This window comes from Podarcis erhardii (genome assembly GCF_964252035.2).
Source record: "Podarcis erhardii genome assembly, chromosome: 1".
NCBI classification, from domain to species: domain Eukaryota; kingdom Metazoa; phylum Chordata; class Lepidosauria; order Squamata; family Lacertidae; genus Podarcis; species Podarcis erhardii.
The window spans coordinates 40,396,817-40,412,537 of NC_138497.1; the positions used below are offsets into that span (position 1 = coordinate 40,396,817).

The following is a 15,721-nucleotide window of genomic DNA, read 5'->3' on the forward strand; positions in this document are numbered from 1 at the left end:
AGGGTCATTTGGAGGTCAGTGCCAGCTGGGGGCGACCTTTTCAACCAAGAGTGGGACACCCAGGGCAGAGAGCATAAGGCAACTTCCAACCATAAACCGGGGCACCTTTCAACTTGATAGAAAGAGGGAATTGCAGGTACATGTGTTTATTATTAGGCCCCAAATAACTTCTTCTCCAATCAGGTACCATAACTAAAGCAGTGTCCGAGTCATCTGAATGCTAGGTAAAGCCCATTATTTGGCAAGGGAAGCCTGGATTTAATTTTGTGGGTAATCCAAAAATAAGTGCTTGCATATTTCCCCATTAAGTTAATGCATAACAACCCACATCAGATAATCTTGTTCAAACTAACCCCAGTGAAATGATCCCCCCCAAAAAAATGTTTCTTAATTGCACAGTTTAGTTAAGGCCATTTTCTATAATTCACAAGACCCACTTGTTTTGATCTCTATTGTTTTTATCTCCATTCTCTGTGTTTTTAGAGAACATTAGTAGTTACGTTCAGGGTTTGTCCAGTATTGTCATTCATTCCTCAGCTAAATGACCCTTAAGAACTACTAATGATCATTAGCGATTCCTGATATTCTAAACATACCCATCGCCTCAAACTTAGCTTATTTGTATCATATAAATTAATAACGATTTCAGTGAGCTTCACATAAAACCCATGATTATTAAAAGTTTGTAAGGTACTAGAATCTATCATTTGGGATTGGGACATAGTCACTGCTCTTCTTCCAGGTTAAGTCCACTTTACAGTAATAGACACCTTTGAAATCAACTCTTCTAATTGTAAGCTAGTGGGAATGTCATTTAGTAGATGATGCATAAATGCTCAAAAGACTACATAGGCTACTTTGCATCTTTTTGTTTACACATTGCTCACTATTTAAATACACCCACGGTAAAAAAATAAAATAATACACTGCCTTATAATTAGTCAAAAGCAAATGCTAGGCATTTAAGACTGCTTTTATAACTTGCTCCTCTAGGTAATAGTGATTTCTGTCACTGAGGCTATATTCCTAACATAACACTGTGAATTCAAGGCATATTTCTGTCCTCCAAGACAAAGGTCTTTGATAGGGCTTAATTTGCTTAGCTGCTTTCCAGTAATGTTACTACACTGACCAAACAGGGACTGACCTGAGCCTTCTGCAGCTAGCATGCCTTTTATCAGCTGAAGTTAACGCCAACAGAGATTAACAGAAAAGCCTGATAAGACTGTTTTCTCTTCAATGAGCTTCTAATGATGTATGCAGATGGCAAGGTTTAAGGAATGAAACAAGCATGTACTGTACTTGGATTGGTAACACACAACAGATTCTCCTCCACTTTGAGCCTTGCTGACCCTTGCTTTCTTCAACCTAGCCACTCATAAGGTAAATTAAATTGCTTTTTCAGTTTTTATTTCAGCTCCAACCACTTTTTATTATTTACATCTGGTGGTCTCCTTATTTATGTCCCTTTCCACTTCCTTACAACACTCCCTTACTCACAGGACTGCAATGCATTATGGTTCTTCATTCTCAGCAGGAGAACACTACACTGTCTTCAAACAAATAATTAAGGGGAAGGTTAAAGGGGTTCACCTAAAGGTCATATCTTTGGAAACTCGTCAGAATGTATACATTAATTTAAAAAGGGGGGCATCCTCTTTAAGATTTTTTTTTTTTAAAGGGAGTTTACACAACAATACAGAAGACTTGGACAATTCATAATCCTTTGACCAAAGGGATACAAAACTGGCTTTTATGAACATACACAATTAAAAACCCTAGCTTGTGGGGCTAATGTTAATTAATTCAACAGGTCAACAGGACAGAAACTTGGGAAGAGGATTTTGAAAATCTGCTCGGCACTTGTGTATTCTGTGCATGTGCCAGTCACACATTTCCTAAAATGTAACACACCAACACTTAACACACACAGAGAGAGAGGGGGACGGACGGACTGGCCCAGAATTTATCTGTGTGAGAGCTGCTAATTGATTCAACAGATATTTTTTGAGGAAACAGTGGAAGACCTAGGTCAGTGGTTCTCAAATTTGGGGCAGGCCCCCCTGGGGGTACAAGTCATCTGGAAGGGGGTATTCAAAGTTTCAGGGAGGGAGATGATTCCACAAGATGCAGAACAAAAGCCACTTGCCTCCAAACAACAAACATTTTAATACTGCAGTCACCAAAAGTGCTGTACGAACCAGGGAACCTGAAAAGAAGCACACAGAAGCTTCCGGGCTCAGGAAATCGTCATTCGGCCTTGAGTGGCTGGTTTTAGGAGGAAGACAATGTTCTAGATGTCTTCTAATGCCAGCATGAGAGGTGCGCCCTAGTTCACAGATCCTTACAAACACAGCTGTGCTGTGCTCAAAAATTCTGTGTGCTTTCCTGCCAAATAAATGGCTGCCCATTTATAAATAAATGGCACCCCAAGTGTTTGGAAGACAGTGTTCAGCGTAGAAAGGGGTGGGCAAGTTCACCACAACTGGCAATGTCCTCCAACTGTGAAATGCTCTCCCTGGAGAGGCTCACATGGCACCCACATTCATGTTTTTGTGGTACAAGGGAAAAAACTTTATTCTCCCAAACCTTTAAATAATTTAAACAACCTTTTAATATCTTTTGTCATCATTTTTAGCACTGTCATCTCTACTTTAACTTTCCAGTGTAGTTTTAGCTTCTCACTGTGTAAATGAATTGTTTTACTCACTGTTATTCTTTTGTGGTGGTTTGGCTTTTAGTGTGAATTTGTGTATTTGTTAGTTTTTAAAGTTGTGACTAACAAAGAATTATTGTCATATAGTTCTTTTTGGCAAAAGCCAGCATTTAAGCAAACAAACAAAATTTTAGGACTCTAAGGTCTGACAACACTACAAGCATACTACAGGTATAAGCATACTGGAGCCCTGGAAAAGGAATTGACTGAAACTTTTCAAAAACCCTCTTTTGCTTTCACCATCTTAATGTTCAAGAGGGATTGTGATAGAAATACAAGATAATAATAATAATAATAATAAATTTTATTTATATCCCGCCCTCCCCAGCCGAAGCCGGGCTCAGGGCGGCTAACAACAATCAACAATCAAACCATCAGATATTCACACATTCTAAAAATATTACATTATAAAAATCAATTAAAATCAAATTAATGGCAAGTAATTAAGCAAGATTCTAAGCAGGTTGCCAGAGGAGGGAGTCAGGCTGCGCCCTGACCAAAGGCCTGGTGGAACAACTCTGTCTTGCAGGCCCTGCGGAAGGATGTCAGGTCCCGCAGGGCCCTAGTCTCTTGTGACAGAGCGTTCCACCAGATTGGAGCCGCAGCCGAGAAGGCCCTGGCTCTAGTTGAGGCCAGCCTAACCTCTCTGAGGCCTGGGACCTTGAGGATGTTATTATTTGCAGACCGTAGGTTTCTCTGTGGGGCATACCAGGAGAGGCGGTCCCGTAGGTACGAGGGTCCTAGGCCGTATAGGGCTTTAAAGGTTAAAACCAGCACCTTAAACCTGATCCTGTACTCCACCGGGAGCCAGTGCAGCTGGTATAGTACCGGTTGAATGTGATCTCGCAGCGAAGACCCCATAAGGAGTCTCGCCGCGGCATTCTGCACCCGCTGGAGTTTCTGGGTCAGTCTTAAGGGCAGCCCCACGTAGAGCGAGTTACAATAATCCAGTCTGGAGGTGACCGTCGCATGGATCACAGTGGCTAGGTCAGGGCGAGAGAGATAAGGGGCCAACTGCTTAGCTTGGCGGAGATGAAAAAATGCCGCCTTTGTTATAGCTGTAATCTGCGCCTCCATAGAGAGGGAGGTATCGAAGATCCACTGATGAAGAACGTAAGAAGACCCTGAAAGATCAGACCAATGGCCCATTTAGCCCAGCAGCCTGTTCTCTCAGTGGCCAGCCTGTAGGTTCCTAGCCAGAACCAGCTGTCTATATAATGGAATTTGGGTGATGATCTGACAATTAAGAAGGGCTATAATGGGTGTGATGCACTTGGTAAAAGCTCTTGGGGTTGTGGTAATTTAAGAGCACTAGATTAGCTGCTGTAAAACACAGAAGCTTTCTGAGCTGAGCTGAGTCAGGAATGAATTGTCTATAGTCTATGGCAGGCATAGGCAAACTCGGCCCTCCAGATGTTTTGGGACCACAACTCCCATCATCCCTAGCTACCAGGACTAGTGGTCAGGGATGATGGGAGTGGTAGTCCCAAAACATCTGGAGGGCCGAATTGCCGAATTGGTCTATGGGCATAACTCAAACCCAGCTAAAAGACATGGGATGATCACCAATGAAGCCAACTAGAACTTGGTGGCTTGGATGAAGGTGATACCCTGCAAACATGAATAAGTAGTCTACTGAAGTAACCATAGATGATTCTGGGAATAATTTTATTTCTCCATTCTGAAAAAGAATACCTGCTGCTTGTTGAAGAACAGATGTTGAAGTGGTAATTCAAGGAAATGGTGAAAGGAGTAAAAGTGTCAAGTGAAAGTAAAAGTGAGAATCCAGTGATCCAGGATAAAAGGATCCCAGGTATTAACAATGTTTAATAATATTGAACTAAAGAGCTGGATGAAATGGTGAGAGAATCAAAGGTTCCACTTGGAAGAACTCATGGCTTGATCTAGTTTCAAAGGACATCAGAGGTGTACTGGCAATCCATAAAAAAAAACAACCTAAAAAGTAATTCTCACCCCAAGAGGAGAAAATAGCACAATTGTACAGGTTGGTACTATGATAAAGGGCACTGATGTATTGCACCCTCTATTTCCCCTACACCAACAGTCATGTATCCCTCACCAGTATTATTAAAATTCACAAAAGTAGTTAAGATGCTTAACAGGAAAATGTCACATGGGGAAGAAGTCTTTAAAAGCTGATCTGCCATTGGAGATTTGTTTCCTCCCACCATTGAGACTCATGTTCTTCCTATGTACCACTCAGAGAATTTGACCATATTTGCTGCCTACTTTTAAGCAGAACAGAAATGCTGCATTGCTGGTGGTACGGTAGGTATCTTATCACACAGCCTTAGGTACAGTAGACAGCACTTGCAGCTGTCCTTTGATGACATGGCTGTAGAAATCAGCAGTAATGGCACTGCAGCAAGAAGTGTAGATGCCAACATTATGTGTATCAGTACTAATGATGCTTGGAAGTGCTATGGTCAGAATGAATGCTGATTGTGCTACAGGCATTCACACCAATGAAATCGTTGCAAGTGGATCTGGTGAAGACTTGACAGTTATGAGTGATGAGTCCTAGGAATGGTGTTCAATGTCTGTAATGGATAATATGAATCCCAAACAGGATCTTAAGAAATCACATCCAAGTAAGTATAGAAGTAGAAACAAAAGCTGGCCTATATGAAGAATAGAAGGATCTCTCAGCCCATTTTCCACAATAAGTGATTTCCCCCCTTTGATTTACTAAAATTTGAATTAAGATCAACAACTTAATTGTTCATGAGCCACTGAATAGCCTTCAAAAGGGTTATTACTTTTAACCATTACCATCATTAGATACTAATCAGAAACTTATACATGGCATTTTCTGAATTCTTTTTCCATTGCCCCCTAGTTTTAATTCAAGTGGAGCCTTTGGAGATATTCATTTTCCAGCACTAAAAGAGGGAAAGGATTATTTTTTGTTCATGAATAGTAGTGTGCAAAAATGGTGATAATTCATTCACAATATGTAAGAAGCATTTTTCCTCAGGTTTTTGTTCCAGCTCACTGTATGGCACTGACATTTTCAGTAGAGGGCTGGCATGACTTAAGCATGCAAAACAAATCCAAATTTGTTCACTTTTAATGGAAAAATTAATCTTTGGCCAACTGACATTTCAAAATTTGGAATGTACATATGACATGGGTCCTGCTGAGAAATTTAATCATTTTCAAATTGAATCAAATCCATTTTTTATTAAAAAGTCACCCTATTTTTCAGCAAAACACTTATGATAAAATTTAAATGGTCATAGTGCATGAGGAAAGAACTGTAGTATTTTATTTTAAAGATATCATAGATTTGAATAGAAAAAGCTGCTGAATTATATGTGAAACCTTTGTGTGCCCAGTCTTCATGAGCTCTTACCCCACCACACTCCATTTGTAAGTGAAGCAAGAACATAAATTTCTTTGCCACATTTGGTTATAAACAGATTCACTCACATAAGTAAAACAGTTATTCCTGGACTGTAATCCTAGAGTGGGATTCAACTAACTTTTACTCAGAGTACATCCATTGAAATTAATAAACCTAACTAAGATAGGTCCTTTAATTTCAATGGTTCTACCTTGAGTAAGTTTAGCTGACTAACACCCCTAAACACATTTACCATGGTTGCTTTGCCTATGCCCCATTGGTTTTCCTTAGTGCCTTGACATAATTTGAACATTGTGTTGAACTATATTGAATATTGAATAAAGGCAGTCTGTGAGCTGATTTCTGAATCTTTCTCTTAGAAACATAGAAGGTTGGGCATTTGCCCAATACTCCAACTGACTCATACAAATTAATGCAGCTGTGTCTGGGAACAGTCTTGCATGGTGATCTTGTGCCATAAAACCACACATTACCATGGCGAAAAGAAAGGAAGCGTGTATGGTTTTCACATTTCTAGTAATCATAAATATAAAGCATTTTCATTTACATTATTTGGGGAATTGTGCTTCCACATTCATTTATACCACAATCCTATGTATGTTTTTTCAGAAATAAATCCCAGTCTTCAATGGAACTTACTTTTGAGTACAATAAATAAGAATACCGTTGTGAGATCGATGCACTTGATGCTGAAAAGTTCCAATGAAATCTTCTGTGCCCAATATAGCACCCAACAGTTTTCTATACCTATGTAGCCATAATGACCCTTGGTCATCTTGCTATGGTAACCTACCAACATTTTATTCCACGTTGAGCTCTTTGTCAAAAACAACTTATTTCACAAAATGTCAGGCTAACATCATTTGATGACTCTGCTATGCAAAAGAAAATAATTAAATAGACCCTAAGCTACTTGTTGAAATACTGTACACACACTTTCTAAAATGAAAATTGAGATTCCCAGAGTTCTTTTCCAAGTACCAAATATTCAATTTCATGTGAATTTCTTTTCATGCAGAATCCAAGCTGATGAACAGCATTTGGCATGAGCTATTATGGCTACTTGGTAATATTTTGACAGGCTTAAGCATTTGCAAACCATATATTGTTCTGATGCGCTTAACATGGCATAGAGTAAATCTGTTAAACGTTCATAGATATTTGTCTATGTGTTATTATATTTGCAGGGTATTATGGCACTTTGAAACATGTAAATCCTAGGGGCCCACTCCCCCAACACCCTATCTACTACAGGAAATATGCAATTTTCACTTCAGGAAACTAAAACTCATATATTTATTGCATCTATAACTGACAAATTCCAGGACTGTCTTGTTCAGCTGATTTGCTTCTTCTGAAACACAAACATGAAATTTAATCTCTCTTCTTTTGGCACATATTTGTAATGATAGTAGTGTTACTAGTGGAGGTTTCCCTTCACAGTAGTCATGAATATTGTGCATTCTATGAAGCCATGGTAGCTATACAGCATGTATTTTAGAAAGATAAAGGTAAAGGGACCCCTGACCATTAGGTCCAGTCGTGACCAACTCTGGGGTTGCGGCGCTCATCTCGCTTTACTGGCTGAGGGAGCCGGCGTACAGCTTCCAGGTCATGTGGCCAGCATGACTAAGCTGCTTCTGGTGAACCAGAGCAGCACACGGAAACGCCATTTACCTTCCCACCGGAGCGGTCGCTATTTATCTACTTGCACTTTGATGTGCTTTTGAACTGCTAGGTTGGCAGGAGCAGGGACTGAGCAATGGGAGATCACCCCGTCGTGGGGATTCGAACTGCCGACCTTCTGATTGGCAAGTCCTAGGCTCTGTGGTTTAACCCACAGCGCCACCTGCGTCCCTTTATGTATTTTAGAACAGGCAACCAAATATTTCTTGTACTAAAAAGGAATACTTGGGGCTGAATCTGCTTGTGTATGGTGCCTGGTATTGAAGACACCTTAGGAATGATTGTCGGACAGGTACTATTCATGCATTCTCCAAGCCAAGAGTCCACATAATTGGGCTGGCCTTGGTTGGTCAATCATTATTTGTGGTTTCCAGAGACACCACCTCTTCCCCAAGTCGTCTGCACACTCCAGGATTTGAAAGCAGTATCAATCTCCAAAGCCTGGTATGAAGTTGAGAGGCTGACCCCTTCCCTTCCCTTAAGTTCTCTACGCAGGCCAGAGAACTAGAGTGGTGCAGGGTATCACTCTCCTACACCCAGCAGGATCTATTTCTCCTGGACTTTTGTTTCTATGATGTGTGAAGAGCTTGGGGGGGGGGGTAAACATTGCATCCTTTATTCTGTTTAAGCAACTAGGAAAAGGTGGTCACCAGGAAGAGAATCATGGTCCTAACTAGCCACATTTCAATCGGTGTGCAAAGTTGAACAACATTCTACATGCAGCTTCCCCTACTGAATGCAAGCACATTGAGGTATATGCCTTGTTCATTTTAAGTGAACTGTATAATTTCACATTGTGAAGTTTTAAGGACCTGGATGAATATTTTGGGTGCATCCAAAGAGCTACCCTTAGACATACTTAAAGAAATTTGGGTATGCCTTGTGGGGGGGGGCATTTCTTTTGAATAACAACTCTCAATACCATATCCCAATTCTTCTTCTTTTTTAAAGTATCATTATTTGCAAAAGGAGTGTGGAATGGGTGCACGATTTGAGAAAGACTAGCCCAGCATGCAGAACTGGTTGAACATGGCTCTCTGGACACAGGGCTTTGCGTATGAAAGATATCTATGTCACATCTTTCCAGTGACTCAGAATAACGCCAAGTTTCCCTCCCAATAATACAAACAACTTGGGAGGAATTATTTTTTTCATTGGTACTGTGGGAATTAACCCCCTGCCTTCCTCTTTACCATTCTCTTCGATCCTGCTTGGGGGCTACAGCAGCAGCAACTATTTATTTACAGAATTAACAACATGTGTAGCTTGGCCCTAAATGTGTGATTTTTGAGTGGCCTACAGAAGAGGCTTTTCTGGAGTACTGGAATACAAAATATTAAATTAACGGTTTTAGTTTAATTTACAGTATACAGTGTATTTTATACCTTTCCAACATCCTTAATTATTAAACACACATTTCTTTTTCCTGGCTGAAATCTACTAATCTCAGTTCATTTCATTCTTTTCTCTCAATAGAATTACGGTAGGTATCCATTTCCATGTATATAGTTTTATAACAAAGGATGATACACATATTTCTTTAGGATGACTGTGCCATACCAGGCTACACAGCATTCTTTCTGTTCGTATATTTAAAGCTGCTTTAAATCACTTGGCTACAAACCAGTCCAAAAGGCTATTAAGTAAAGAATACTTAAAAGTCAGAGAAAGTTAGAAGACTTCATTTACTTGAAACACTTTTTACTGAAAATTTTGTGGGCATTCAAAAAAAGATACCTTAACAATGGCAACGACTGATTCATGACTAGATGGGCACTATACTCTCTTATGGTACCAAAGTGTCTTATGATACCACAGATGGTCAATGCAAAACAACAACTTCAACAACAACAACAACAACAACTTCTTCTTCTTCTTCTTCTTCTTCTTCTTCTTCTTCTTCTTCTTCTTCTTCTTCTTCTTCTTCTTCTTCTAACTTATACTTCTGTAGTGCCTGCACTAAAGAAAATACTAGTATCCCCTGTGATAGTATGCCTACAAAAACATCATTTGTTTAGGGTGGGGTTTTTTTGGTTTTGTTCTAAAGCACTACAAAGTTCCAAAATTCCTATTACGGCAATACTTTTATTATACCAACCAAAATGTAATAAAATTGTGTGCAAACTTTTGAGTTCACAAGAACTCTTTATCAGGCTATTTCCCACTTCTTATGGGTCAATGTTGACAAATGGACAGAATTGGCCACCTGTCAATTGCTACCTATCATAGTACAAAGCAAGTTGTCAGAACCACTGATCAATGGCAACTTTATTTGATAACCTGCTTTTAGTGTCAATCAACTGATTGGTGCTAGGAGTGCATTTTCAAAGTCATCACTGGCAGTTCCAGGGAGTCCCTTTGAAGTACTTTTGGTGCACTAAGGAGTTTCTAATAGGGAAACATAGTACAGTCCTAAATTGGGCATTCCTAAGCTTCCCTTGGACCTGTTCCTATATAATTGAGTTTATTTTGCCTTATTTTAGTGAAGAGGGAAGAATGGGACTGGTATATATCTGAAAAAGATATGAGAATGTAGGCAATATCGACATTTTTACTGCAATGCATCCGAGTGAGCTTGGGTTAATATGCTTCCATTTTTAATCCTGTTGCATGCTTTTATAAATATTTGTATAGTTCCTTCAGGCTAAATGTTTAATATCAGACGTGAGAGGTATTCCTAGGTATTTAAAGCCACCATGTGCTCTTGGACTGGGCTATTAATTATTACTATTATTATTATTATTATTATTATTTGCAATACAAAAATATGTATCACAATAACAGACAAAAGCAGTGTAACCCCCCCACCCCGCACATAATGCAGTAACCCTGCCCTCCCACTGCAATGGAAATTGTGAGACACAAAATGTATATATTTCCTACAAGAGAGACATAAAACTTTGATTCACAAAGTGAAAAGAAGAATATAATTTTTTGAAATAAACCAACAAAATGTAATCAGCTTCATGTAGCAAGGGCCAGGTTTAGGATTCAGAGAACTGAGCTATAGTTAGCTTAGTGTACACAGCTAAAATGAAATTTACACAAAACATATGGACTTGGCAAAACCACTCCCCTAGCTTTTTTTTTTTTTTTTTGCTCTTTTGGCCAAGATTCAATACATTCCTACATATTTGCATCAGGAAACCATTGAAAGGCATATGCTGAGTGCCGAAATGCTACCTTGTTTTTTAAAATGAAATTTTAAACTCCAAATCTGAATTTCTGTCAGCAACATTAAAATGTGGAAAAGAAAATGCACATTTGCCTCTCAAAATTTGGTCCAGCTCTATGCATTTTTCAAGTCCTTTTCCTGCATCTCTTGTACCAATATGTTCACTCATAACACCAGATAGAGAGGTTCCGCGTCACCTCTGCCAACATATATACTAGGAAGCCATGAGATGGAGCCAAACTGTAGGGTTCTGTGTAGGACTCAATGAAGTTAGATGAAACAATTCCTGGAAATATGGTGTGCAGCAGAACCCTACACATTATTTACTTGGATGTAATCCCACTATTTAATAGGATTTAATCCCAAATCAATGTGCACTAGATTGAATCTTTAGGCTATAGTCCTATATAAACTTACCTGGGAATCTTACTGAATTCAGTGGGGCTTACTTCTGAGTAGACATGTATAGGATTATGCTGTTATATTAGTGTCCCAGTTTTATCAGGAACATATATGTGCCATATACTCTGTCTCAAACGAAAGACTTTTAAGGCAAACACTGCTAATAAATTGTCTAACTATAACATGCTGTGGAATTCTGATAGCTATTTAATGTATAGGTGCTTCTTTTTTATTTTCTGGCGGTTTTAAAAAAAACTGAACAGCACAATGCTACGTGTGTCTACTCAAAAGTAAGTCCCGCTGTGTTTACTGGTGATTGTTCCCAGGAAAGTATGAATACAATTGCAGCCTAATATAGCTATAAGACTGAACAGTACAAGTCCATTTTGCATTAAAATTATAATAATATAATGGAATAATCCACCATCCTGGATTATAAATATACTGTGAATCCCCACAGTGAATAAATAACCAGTTGCAGAAATAAATAAATCTCCTAATATTAAGTGTAATAAAGAATTGCTACTACAGAAAGACATTGACAGACACCGATTTCCGTTATGAGCTTTCAAGAATTTTTAACCTATGTAGAAAATTATTTTTTATTTCCCCTGGAAATCTGAATGGTAATAAACACTATTCTGTGAATGTAATCACATCTGATGCCACATAACAAAACATCTCAGCAGGTCATGTTTCCCAAAGTAATGTCTGCTTCCTTTCTATAATGCCATTAGATTATTCATAAGCAGTTATTTATCACACTGTAAGAGAGATCTTTCATAGGTACTTGAAAGGAAGGGAGGAGACAAACAGAAAGAGTTCCTTAGCTATTCACATCTTAAAGATAAAATGCTAAATCAATAGACATGTTGTAGTATATTGCCTCATCCTGCACATGATTTATTGCAGATGAGAATCAACTAGAAACCGAATTACTTTGAAAGTTTTACTGCTGATGTTAAAATTCCAGGTCTGTATACATACATTTTATAGAGGCACTAAGTACAGCTTTTGCAAATTTGAAACCTCTTATTTTGAGGTTATGTACATTGGAATAACCACTGCATAAATCAGAGACCTTTCATATAATTCTTAAACTGACCACTCAACCATTTATGTTGCTGTCATAGCTTAAATTTCTGGGGGCGGAAACCCATATTTTTGTAGCATTTAGGCAAATTATTGGCAATTGTGCTTATTCCAAACCAGATTAGGTTTTTGAATGTTTTATATAAACAATTACAAAGGGATATTCATTTTCAAAGCTAGTATCTGTTTGCTTTTTGGTATTTATGATGAAATTTAAAAGCACTTTCAGAGGAAAATAAGCTTAGTAATAACTTTTCCCAAATGTGTAAGCATGCTTAGAAACAACCTGCTAGATACATTTGAAGAGATCAAGGTGCTCTTGCATGTCTTGTATTATAGGTATCTCTGATTAGCTTGTCATCTACTCTGAAGAAGATGTAGCCCAATTCTCCTATGCTGTATAGCAGGCCAGCTGTTAGCTGTCTGTCAAGCACCTAAAGTGGACAAGTAGTCCAGGAGCAAAAATGTCACTCCTTTGATCTGGCAAGGAGCAGCTGCTGATTTATAGAGTAGGACTTTGTTCTTCCGTTCTATTTTACTTTCTTTCCTAAGGCAGAACCACAAAATCCAGGAGAAAAAAAAAGTGCCGTTCTCTGCAACATCAACAAGCTCTGACAACTGCAACAGGGTTTTTCTTGGCCCTAACAAAGCTCTCAGGCATCTCCTTTGACGCTCACCTTTCCCTCCCCCCTTCTTCTTTTTGCAATGCGGTAGTTATTGTTTAATTCAGCTTCTGTAAATGGAATGGACTGTGGCCAGCAAGCCTGGGGCATAAACACACCTGTATGAAAGAAGTCTTATTGTAGCAACCATCTACATCCAACCTGCACATGCACTGCTGGTTCTTGAGTTCAGAAGCTATGCTCCATTTTCCTGACAGCAAATTTTGCCCTAAGTAAACTATGCTTTTTGTATCCACTGTCCTGTCTTGACCATGCTTGTGCATTTTTCCATAGCTATTAAAATCTTCAAATCTGAAGGCAAAAGGATTAAGGCATGGAAATATATATTTTACCTGCCTGTCAACTCAGTGGACTTCAGGAAATTTGTTATGAACATCCCCAAGTCTTTCAAATCTATCGCCAACACCAACAAAAAGGAACTCCATGCTGAAAAATTGACGTGTATTGATCTTTAAGGTGTTCATGCTGGTTTAGGGACATGGTTAATATACTAGCAGCCACAAGCAGGTAATGATACAGAATTGATTTATTATGGATTATTGGGGGAAAGAACTTTATAAGGAGTTGGTTCTAATACAATAAAAATATTGAAACTATGACCTGGCTTGACCCCTTAGGGTCAGCTGGTTTAAGAAACAGATCACCTTTTATGAGGTGCTGAGTGATCCTCTTTCTCCTCTAGAAGTTAAAGAGCACTATTTAAAGAAATTCCTTTATAGGAATCGGGCTCTTAATATCTTTATTGGCTGTTCTTGATTTTTAAAGCCACGGATTTTAAAGTTACAGAATTGAGCATTGCAGAGAAGTTGGACACAAACCATATATATATATATATATATATATATATATATATATATATATATGGATCATGACTAACTTAAGTGTCATTGATTTCCATGGGTCTAAGTAGTCTGGATCTAATCCTACAAATGAACAACGAGATACAACAGCCATAATGATTTCTCAACGTGTGACAATTTTTCAGATGCGTATGTGCATGTTATCCTTTTCAGTCTTAGATATCTTATTTGTTTCAAAAGAAGGCAGAAAAATAAATTAAGTATAGCAGTGGGTTAAGCCCCCCAAAGGCAATTCAGTAGAATTCTTTGCAGTGTTCACCAGAACTTAGTCTGGTCCCCAGCAGTAAGGAATTGTCACTATGGTATAAAAGTCACGTGGAACTCTTATGCATAGAGGTTCTACCCCTTGCTTCATTGGAGAGTTTCCCCTCCACTGAAATTAATGGGAAAGACTTTGCAGGCGATGTAACTCTATGCATATTAGAGCACCCCATTAGTATCTGAGATATCCTTTGATATCTGCCAATTTTGCATCTCCTTTGGGAAAGCCATCAACTCTTGAGGCCAGTAGATGTTTACCTCCACCAACCTCTCAATTATTGTTCCCTGAGTCTTCTGAGTGCCAGTAAGTCCCCTCATTTCTTTAGAAATCTTGGTCACTTAACCTGACATAAAGCAGTAATATTTGCATAGATCCCCTTTACTTCATTTATGCTCCGCAAAATATAGTGTTGATTCATCACCAGAAACAAATAAAAAGGACAGGTTCACAAGAAGTAGTGTAGCATAGTGTAGACTGAGCTATGAATTAGGAAGCCTATGGTTCAAATCTCACCTCTGCTATGCATGGTTCAGGTAGCATTAGTAAGCTGTTGTGTGACATCAGGTGCTAGACATGGGCGTAGCCAAGAAGAAGAAGAGTTTGGATTTGATATCCCGCCTTTCACTCCCTTTAAGGAGTCTCAAAGCGGCTAACAATCTCCTTTCCCTTCCTCCCCCACAACAAACACTCTGTGAGGTGAGTGGGGCTGAGAGACTTCAAAGAAGTGTGACTAGCCCAAGGTCACCCAGCAGCTGCATGTGGAGGAGCGGAGACGCAAACCCGGTTCCCCAGATTACGAGACTACCGCACTTAACCACTACACCACACTGGCTCTCAGTGAGGGGGGGCAGGGAGGGGCAGTTGCCCCCCTAAATCTATATCAGTCAATAAAAATACATAGCAAACTGAGGTTCTGTCCCCCCAACAAAAGGCCTGCCCCCTAACAAAAATCCTGGCTACGCCCATGGTGCTAGTCATATTCATAGTAGACATATAGAAATAAATTCACTTAAGTAACTTAAATCTATTGATTTCAGTGGGTCTGCTCTGAGTATGACTACCACTAAATATTACTGACTGTCTCATTCAATGACCCATCATCTGCAATAAAGCCATTTATTGATTGCATTTACTATCTGCCCTTCATCACACAGTTGCAGGGCATGGCACGTAAATAAATATACAGATCTAAAATACACAACAGCAAAAAGATATAAAAATAATTTAAAACCACATTAAATAACATCTCAAGGAAGGAGGTGACCATATTCAATTAAACCAGTTCCTCTTCCCCTAAAAGGTCTAGGGGCAAAGGGGTGCCTCTTCATCTGTCAATGAAAAGCATATCATTTCACTGCAAGATGTAGCTTAGAGAGGATGGCACTGCATAGGCTATCACATAGAAAGACTCTCATGTGCTGTTGTCTTTAAAACTTTGCTAGGTAGTGTGTCACAAG

The 15,721-nt window shown here is 39.0% G+C and overlaps 1 protein-coding gene across 12 annotated transcripts in view; it reads right to left on the reverse strand.

Annotated features, from left to right (window-relative positions):
- Positions 1 to 15,721, reverse strand: part of MEIS2 (Meis homeobox 2) — a 228,574-nt gene that overhangs the window by 7,070 nt on the left and 205,783 nt on the right. The window lies entirely within an intron of this gene.